This window comes from Amblyomma maculatum, unplaced genomic scaffold, assembly GCF_055883805.1.
Source record: "Amblyomma maculatum isolate TAMU_Amacu unplaced genomic scaffold, ASM5588380v1 scaffold_18, whole genome shotgun sequence".
Lineage (NCBI taxonomy): Eukaryota > Metazoa > Arthropoda > Arachnida > Ixodida > Ixodidae > Amblyomma > Amblyomma maculatum.
The window spans coordinates 1394469-1404053 of record NW_028146743.1 but is presented as its reverse complement, the minus strand read 5'-3'; the positions used below and the strand labels follow the sequence as shown (position 1 = coordinate 1404053).

The 9585-nt window shown below is 44.0% G+C and overlaps 1 long non-coding RNA gene across 1 annotated transcript; it reads left to right on the top strand.

Annotated features, from left to right (window-relative positions):
• The first annotated feature begins 1515 nt into the window (after window positions 1–1515).
• LOC146171700 (uncharacterized) lies at window positions 1516–4827 on the top strand. Its single transcript, XR_014702754.1, has 3 exons — window positions 1516–1705; window positions 4390–4470; window positions 4539–4827. It is a non-coding gene; the product is annotated as an uncharacterized LOC146171700 (long non-coding RNA).
• Window positions 4828–9585: the final 4758 nt, after the last annotated feature.

Below are 9585 nucleotides of genomic sequence, written 5' to 3'. Positions count from 1 at the left end.
ATATATTAAACTAAACGTTTTGACGTTATAATAATGGTCTAGCGGCAGCGAATTACGCGCATACTATAGCATCTGCGTCTTCTATGCGTCGTTTTTTTTTTTTTTTTTTTTTCAAAGCTATTCTTTTTCTTTTTCATTTTGTATGTGCACCAAAACATCCCTAGAGCGATTTTCTGGGAGTAAGAATCACTTGCATATTGCCTGTTGCTTGAGCACGCAGAATAAAAAAAAAAAACTACTTAGAATGAAAACATTTTCTGGGACAATTGAGTATTAAATCAATTAAATGTCTTAAGTAAACACGCATCTCCGGGTATTTAAAGCCATCCGTTACTAGAAATTCCAGTTTATTGAAAGAAAAAAAAAAGGTTTGTCCTTAGATTAACGTACACTTTCACTAAGTTGTTGGCTCCTAAATATCGACAGTCATACCTCTACACGCGTTTGATTGCACGCCCGAATTGTAGCTTAATTGCTTGTGCACTGCTTTCGTCTTCCCATGACTTCAATTGGTTTTTAAGCTCGGCTGTTTCCGTTTTTCTTTATTGCCTTTCATATGTCTCTATATTTAATTGTCCGCTTTCTGAGTCGTACGTTTGCCGTGCCGCACAAAAATTTCAACCCTTTCTTCACCTTCACGGTCGCTCTATTCACGATGTCGCATGCCTCCCACACACCCCTTTCTCTCTCCCTGTTAGGCGACACTTTTTTTTTTTTTTTTTTGCAGTCTTTACCTCCTACTTCTTCCACGTTTCCAGACCCACTGTGTTCTGTTATTCAATAGCCTGTTTACCTGCTTGTCGTTCGTTTTTCATCTCCTTGCTATCATCTACCTTCAGCGGGATACTCTATATTTAATTCAATCGATCTGCAATGCCGACTTTTCTAGTGTTTTCAGGTGACGCAATGTAGTCGGCATGGTTTGCATGTCAATCAACGGAATATACCATTTTGGACTTAATAATTGGTTACTGATGACCAGCTGTATTTATTCAGCGCTCGAACGCATGTGTTGCACGTTTTGACTTCTTCATACATCCTGGCTCCACACCGCCCTCTTTTCAAAACGACTACATTCTAAAACGCGAATTAGGTGCTTTAGGAATGCTAACTCAAGCTGTACGGCAAATGAACCGTGCTGTGCGAGTCTGAATTCGTGCGCGCGCCCCTCTCCAAGCTGTTTTCTTCGGAGCCCAAGAGCATGCACTATAGCCCAACTACTGTCATGTTGCTTCCCCGAGGCGTTGCCGACGGCCAAAATGGAAAATATATTAGATGAGCGCTAACAGTACTGAGCCCCGTTAGTCGGCATATTTGTAAAATGTTGACACTAGCAGATCGAGACGAGGCACAAGCGAAAAAGAACGTACTGATCCGCCCCGCCGCGCAGCGCGCATACGCGGGCGCTCGGACGGCTGACACACCAGTTGCTTGTGGCGCCCTCTGCGCTGCGGCGCCTCCGTCATCGCAAAAGCGGCCCCCCGCTCCCATGCATTTCGCGCGCGGTCGGTGCTCGCCGTCTGCCACCGATACTGATTTTGGCGGGAAGAGTGACGCCGAGGCGCTGTGTTCGTCGCCCATGTCTAGTGATTTGGAAATACCGAAAGAGAGTTATTCAAGCCAGCGGGCAGCATCGGCAGGAAGATCTGATAAATGCTTTGCTGGATGGCGATTTAGGGATGGTGCAGAAAACGTGCGCTTCGAGGTAAGTTGCCCGTTTTCATCTTCATTGCTTGGAATGCAAAGACCTGCGTATTGCATACGTAATTATTTATCGCCATTGTAAGTAAATTGTTGCCGAGTGTTTCCTGATTCTGACAAGAAGTAAATGCCGTAGAAATAGTGCCAACACTGTTGAAGTGAAATTGAACAGAGTAAGCTGTAGACCCATTTGCTACAAACATTATGCTCAACGAAAACGACATGTCCTGTTGTCGCCTTTCTTTTTCTTGTGAAAATGCTGTTTTTATTGAGCATAAACACCGCTGAAAGTAAACCGAACCTAACACAGTAAAAATTATGCCTCGTACGAAGGAAAGAATGTCCTTTTTTTTTTTTTTTTGAAATCAGGTTTGCACAAGTATAACTAAATCATGTTTTTTCGCACGTGATTACATCGCAGTTCTATCGTGTTTTTGTAGTAATTTGTAGGTTTCTAGTAAACCCAAACCTTGTGGACATCTTTGTTATCTTTTGGCACCCGCAGTCCTAGAATATTTTGTAGCAAACTGTAGGTTTGTAGTAAATTCAAACTTTTGCTGGCATTAATAGAGTCGAACGATGAGCTAGTTGGTCACACATCTCTTGGAAGAAGGCAGCAGAGCAGGTAACACCAACACAAAGCACAAGAGGCACACACACGCACACAAGGACTACGCTGCACTGACAACTATTTCAACTGGAAACCGCACATCTTCTTCTTTCACTTCTTCCTTCACTTTACGTCTGCAGCCAACTTCTTTCTTGTCGTTAACATGCTGCCTGTATGCGCAAAAATTCTACTTCCTTCTTCAACAAAACCACCGATGGCATGCTGACACATTGGTCTCCCAAGTCACAGATTGCATATGCTTCATAAATCTCTCTGGCTAACTTGTTTTTCATCCTTTTCATAACCTTAACATTGTGAAGGTCAGCCGGACATTTTTGGTCTCTACAATCGACGCAGTCTTTGCAGTGCACAGCCACATTTGTGCCAGACTTGTCCGATATTGCCTTAGCGTGCTCTCTAATCCTTTCATTGAGGCATCTTCCTGTCTGTCCAATATACTTCTTTCCACAATGCAAGGGAATCTCATGAACAACTCCCTGAATACACTTTGAGTACCTAGTCCGGTGCGAAGTTTTGCATCCAGAGTTGAAGTCCTGGTTATTAACCTGCATTCCGACGGCACCAAAACAGGGCTAAAGGGATGTGTGTGCAGGTGAAGGAAGAAGTGAAAGAAGATGTGCGGTTTCCAGTTGAAATAGTTGTCAGTGCAGCGTAGTCCTTGTGTGCGTGTGTGTGCCTCTTGTGCTTTGTGTTGGTGTTACCTGCTCTGCTGCCTTCATCCAAGAGTTTTGCTGACATTTTTGTTATTTGTCGGGAACATATAACTTGGTCACGAACTTACTTCAAGACCGTATGAGCGTAGTTTTTCTGCTTTGTTTTGTATACAATTATTGGATCCTAGTGCATCTGTTCGAGCTACGCGCGTCTTTAGAAATATGTTTCTGTAATCTGTACGCAGTCCGAAAAATTCCTACAGCCTTGTCAAAAACTGGAAATGATTTAGTCAAGTGAAACCAATTGCTGGGCTAGTTGGTGCATTTCACAGAAAAGGAAAGAGTCACAGCGCTAGCAAGTACGGACACATAAATAGACACACATAGAATGATAGAATAGACGCCGACTCCAACTTTTTTCTTTTTCGAAACGACAGCAAAATGAAACGTATGTTTTTTTTTTTTTAAGAAGTTTGGAGTCAGCGCCTGTCCTGTTTGTGAGTGTGTATTATTTAGCGCTGTGAACCTTCCCTTTTCTGGAAATGATTGTATAAAATATCCATCCCAAAATTTATATCTGTGTGTTTATATCTTTTTGGAAGAAGCATCGTTTTGGTGAAAGGCACTTACTAGCTTAACATCTGGTGTTACTTGACTAAATCATTTCCAGTTTGCGACAAGGTTGTAGGACGTTTTTGAACTGCATACAGATCTTTTTTTTTTAAGAAGTTTCATTTTGATGTCCTTTCGAAACAGAAGATGGAGTCAGCGCCTTTCTTGTGTGTGTGTATTTGGGAGTGTCTATTTGTTAGTGCTGTGAATCTATCCTTTTCTGGAAATTATTCTATAAAATATCCATCTCAAAGTGTATATCTGTGTATCTACAGTTATTTTTTTTTAATTTCATTTCGTGAAATGAACCAACTAGCCTAGCAATTATTTTTACTTGATTAAATCATTTCCAGTTCACGACAAGGTTAGCAATTTTTGAACTGCATATAGAATTCTCTTTTTCAAGAAGTTTCATTGTGGTGTTTCGAAAAAAAAAAAAAAAGATATTCAGTGCCTGTCCTATGTGTGTGTATTTGCTAGCGCTGTAAATCTTTTCTTTTCTGGAAATGATTGTAAAATATACCCATCCCAAAATTTTTACCTGTGTGTGGTATCATAATTCTATGAATGTTGCTTTGTGTTTAGCAAAAACAAAACAGCCTGTAAATCTGAAAGCACCGGAATATATGAAATAAAGGTAATAATTTTCTGTGGAATTTAGGCGTGTTCAATAAACTGCGGACTTAATTATTTAAAAAAAAAACAATTTCATAAGTTCTAAGTCTTTATTGCTCCCTTTTATTGTCATTGAAGAAGTGGTTTTAAAATATGTCAATTCTGTATTACTTGCAGATCACTTTGCTATTGAATGGTGGAACTTTTGCCTCTGCATGGTTGTGAAAGAATTGAAAGCCACATTTCCGGGTGAGGCCAGTAAGTATAAATTTGCTATAAATTCATTTGTGCCTTCTAATTTAATTACTTTCTATGTTGCATTTTAGGACATCTACCCAGCATTGGAGTGCGTCCGGATGAACCCTGATGACGCCGACGCAATATATGCTGGGTTTGAAGATATCAAGGTCGAATGCTGGACATCATCGTGGGACTCACGCATGCCATTGAGAGCTACTGGATATTTAATGTCAGGCATTCAACGCGCAACGAAAACGTTTGCGCAGTGCTATTGTATTTATGCAGCCTAAGAAGTTCACGCCACTATGCATTTCTGCCATTGAAAAGGGCATAGCCACACTGCCTTTAAATACGAATAAAGTGAGTATTTGTTGTCCGCAAGTTTTGTCGTCATCATTGCTTGGAGACTGGTGCGTACAAGGTAAAATTAGTTAGCATCTTGTTTGTAGATCAGCTCAATGTTGCACCGAACTTGAAGCCGATGACAATTTACCACATATTACGAATAATACAATTAATTTTAATTACCAAATCTTTATTAAGATATTCAATATTTTCAGAAATAATTTACCTATCGATGCATATATTGGCTCAATACAGGTAGCAATTGATACTAGGTTTCTGCCGCAGTAAGCACTAGGACCTATGTAGTGAGAACCTCTAGGCCATGTAGTATTTTATACTAAAGAAAAGGTTGCACATTATACTACCTTTTCAATGATAACCCATAATAAGAACTAGGTATATGTTGTAATAAGTACTACGACCTATGTAGTACGAATCTCTAGGTGCGGTAGTACTGCGTACTACCTAGAAGGTAGCATATTCCACTACCCTTCAAAGGCAAACTATAATGCACGAAGGTGTTGGTATTCACTAACCTACTACTAAGTGGCGCTAGTACTGTTCACTAACTTCCTGGGGTAGTAAATTTCACTAGCTGTGTTTTTACTACCTCGAGTTACTAAGAAGGTAGTGATCTATGTGACAAGTAAAAGGTTAGTAGTTACTTAGTGAATTCACCAACCTTTTTTTTAAGAGTGTACAGCAAGATAGAAACACACACGTGCGCCGTACAGCAGCCGTCCTGACCGCCGGCGAAGTGCCCAGAAAGCGACGAGTTCGTCGATAACATCACGACTGAAGAAACTCGTCAAGTTAAAAACGAAGACCAACAGCATCCAACGCACGCTTTCCTCTTAAGCGCGGTAAAAGAATCTGCAGTGCTATGAATCTCACGACCATAAAGACAGCTAAATTATCCTCTAGCTAGCGCATATACATTGACGTAACAACTCACGTTTGAAGGATCGTTCATATGCATATACTCCGGCGTTCGCAAAGAGCACGACCACTGTACAACTACTGCAACAACCGCACGCACGACTCGCTCAGCGCGAAACGCGCTCTGTCCGCCATGTTTAGACAGCAAAGTAGTCTGCATCGATGTTGACTTCGGCGAAGCCGTCTTCGCGAGACTGCTTCGCGAGAATTGGAACGCGTCTCAAGATGGCGGCTGCTCGCGAAGCCGTCCTAAGAGAGGGTATTGGAACGCACCCTCTCTCGGCAAGCGTGGGCGTGGCTTCGACCGGAATCACGTGGCGGCTGCTCCCGCTCTCATTGGCCCTCTGCCGCTGCCGACTTCCGGCGTCGGTGCGTCGTCGGCGTTTTTATCTGTTCAGCCAGATCCTGACGATTTGGCAAAATCGTCCTCTCCGGCGGCAAAAAAACACTCCGCTGCCGTCGACGACGGCGAATCGCCCAGAGAAACGCTCCATGCGGGCCACGCTTGCTTAGAACATTGTTCTCTCGAACATCGGGTGCGCACACGCAACTCAAATGAGGATTGAGTTGACCAAGGAAACTGCGGTAACGTTCCGCACATGCCGCCTAGCACACTCGGCAAGGCAGGCCGTGAGAAAAATGATCGACGAACTTAAAGAGACTGGAGTAGTGACGGAATCTAACTCCACCTACGTGAGCCCTGTACGTGTATCGAAAAAGAACGACGAGAAACAGCTTTCTGTAGAATTCCCACTTCTCAACAAAATAACTGAGAAGGACGGGAATCCGCTCCCGTTAATTAAGGATCAACTTGAGAGGCTACACGACAAACGACTTCTCACGGGAAACCTTCGTGCTGTTATCAGGTGCCGGTCGATGAAGACTGCCGAGAGAACACGGCGTTCGTCACTCCGGACAACAACCACTACGATGTAGCGCGAATGTCATTCGGACTTGTCGACGCACCCAGCACGTTCCAGCGCATGATAAACACGCTGTTCGGATCACTCGAACACCCAAAAGTCATGGTGTACATGGATGGCTTTGCAAAGTCCGTGATCATTTGCGCTGTGAGAAGCACCGCATTGAGCTACGCAAATGGTTTTCTAGGGGACCTTGTTGCCATCTTCGGGGGTCCGCGAAGATTCGGCATCGACCTTGGCAACCAGTTACACCGACCTGCTGCACGAGAAGTACTGGAAGTTACTCGTCATAACTGACGTAAAGAACGCAGCGTACACACACCTAGGGCCAACGGGCAGGTCGAGAGATGCAACAGAATGATAACGTCCGCCAATGGTAGTTTATCGAACGAAGCGACGAAAAGGACGAAACTCTAACGCAGGTCCAATGGGAATCAACAATAGAGTAAACCCAGTTACGAAGGCGGCGCCATTCAGTGAGTTTTTAAAATTTCGCGCACGAAAAGTGACAGCAGACTCAGTTCATGACGCCATCGCACTGAAGCTTGGCGCCAGCGTGCTTCGGCTACGGAGGCCAAAATCGAGAATGTCCGAGGGACCAAGAGAAAGATAAAGAGTTTCAACCAGTGACGGAAGACAGCGCAGAGCAAGGGGTGCGCAGGTTTCTGTATTAGGGGGAGCCAGTTTTTACCCCAGCGCCCTCCCCCTCCTCGAAGGCCGCTATGTAGGCCCAGGTCGAAGATGAGGCACGGTTATAAAACATTTACTTTGATGTCATGGAATCGCTACAAATAGAAAATATTCTGCGCTTAAGACACAAAGCGAGCCTTGCCCTGGATGCAGAATGAGAAATTACTCGACGACGCGCTTCTCACAACGGTTCCTTAATTGATCCCTGGCATCGCAAAGGAAAAGGTGGCTTGGAACGTAACAGCATGAGTCCTCGGTTGCCAGTATAGTAAAATAAATGTGCACGGGCATAATCCTCTATATTTTATTATTTTTTGTTAAATGAAAGCAAAGGCCCAACGGAGTGAATTACGGGGACGAACTTGGCACCCGCCTAATTACGAACAGGTTTTTTGCGTTGCCTCGGCAGAAATCGCCATCGTTTTCGCTTGCATGTGAAACAGGCTTTAAGCCTCGTTCACACTTGAGCACTGGGCGGCAAGAGCGAGCGAAATCCGCTGCCGCCGACACGCTCCCTAATTCGTTCACACTTCTGAGCGAACATATCGCCGCCGTCGCCGCTTCGACTGCGACCTTCCATTAACCCAGACCTGACCGCTCGACTGCAGCTACGTACACCACGAAAAGCATACAGCTATGCTAAGTGCCGAAGGAATAACGCATTATCATTCGATTGTTAACTAAATCATGGCACATCTGACCCACATACTGTGGCAACAATAACTTTGACGTGCTATTTGCAGGCATCGCAAGCAAAAGACGCGTACTTGCCGCTCATACCAAGGAGAGCGTCAATCTTAATCCAAATATCAATGTTCCCCTGTCGCATCCTTGCCTACTGCGCTGGTCGCCGAGCGATAAAAGGGCCTCGGATAAAAAGTAAAGACTAAAAATAACGAAGCACCTCAAATACATCAAACAAGCTAAAATACTGAAGAAAGAAAACATTTTCTATAAGTAAACAGCAGCAGTAGCGCGATTCGAACTGACTACTTCTTGTTCCGTAGCGTTGCGCGCTAACCACTCGGCCACGCGAGATTTTTTTTTGTTGTTGTTTACTGCATGGGGAAAACTTCCGCAAAAAAAGGAAAAGCTCCACTTAAACTTGTCCATGTCTAAAGTTACCGGGCTGCTTAATACGAGCCCGTCATATCCTTAGCCCAACAATGCACCATCATCAAAACATCAAAACTCTGGGACGCAAACACATAGCATCCAGATACGGCATCCAGTTTGAAGGTTCTTCACGTGCAGCATACACACTCCCCACCAAAGCACAAGGCTCCCGAAACACGGATTTGGACGATCTTGGTGGCTCTGCATGCCTGTCAATCATGCGGCTTTTCCAAAGACTGAACAGTCCCATCAACACAAATAGATCGTAAGGCGCGACAGAGTTTTTGTCAGGAGGCAAAAATCTAATAGCATATGGTGTAATTTCATTGTCCTGCTTAATAGTTATTTGTAGTATGTCCCCCCCAAAAAACATAGCATCACGGCACAGAATAAAGCAATGATCAATTGTCTCAGGCACATTACACAGACAGCAATTCATCGTGCAGGGCAAAAACATCTCCTTATCATGAAGAAATGTCTTGACAGGCAACGTTGCTGTGTGTAGTTTGAAAAAGAACGTTTTTGCAGCTGCCTGAATGCACATTTGCCTAACGCGTTTTAGAACAGTGGTGTCCAAAAACCCCAGATAGGCTTTCGATACAACGGTGTAGGAAACAAAGACTCAGTGAGAGCCGGGGCATCTGCTTTCTCGAGATGCTATACATGCAATCTACAAAGAAACACACAGTGAGAAAATTGAAAGTGTCAGCAACCTCCTTAGGGAATCCCCATAAAGGCCCCTCACGAGCATGCCCAGTAGGTACGAATAAGTAAGCAAATCAGGGGGACTAAGACGCCTAATGAGCACAGCTACAAGAAACGGGTGGTTTGCCGATTTGAAAAAGAAAAAAAAACGGGAAACAGGTTGATGCACAAACAAGTGAACAAGGCCCACTCCACCATATTCTAAGGGAAGGAACAAGTCACGCCGCATGGGCTCCCATTGAGAGCGCCACACAAATGTTGCAGATATTCTGTGTATATCTTGTACCTTCCTCCTCGCACAATGCAAGACTTGAAGGACATACGCAAGCTTTGCAAACGAAAATAAGTTGCAGACCTGTGCCCTAGCAAACACTGAGAGTTCCCTGCCCATCCAAGCCTGTGTTTGTCGCCGCAT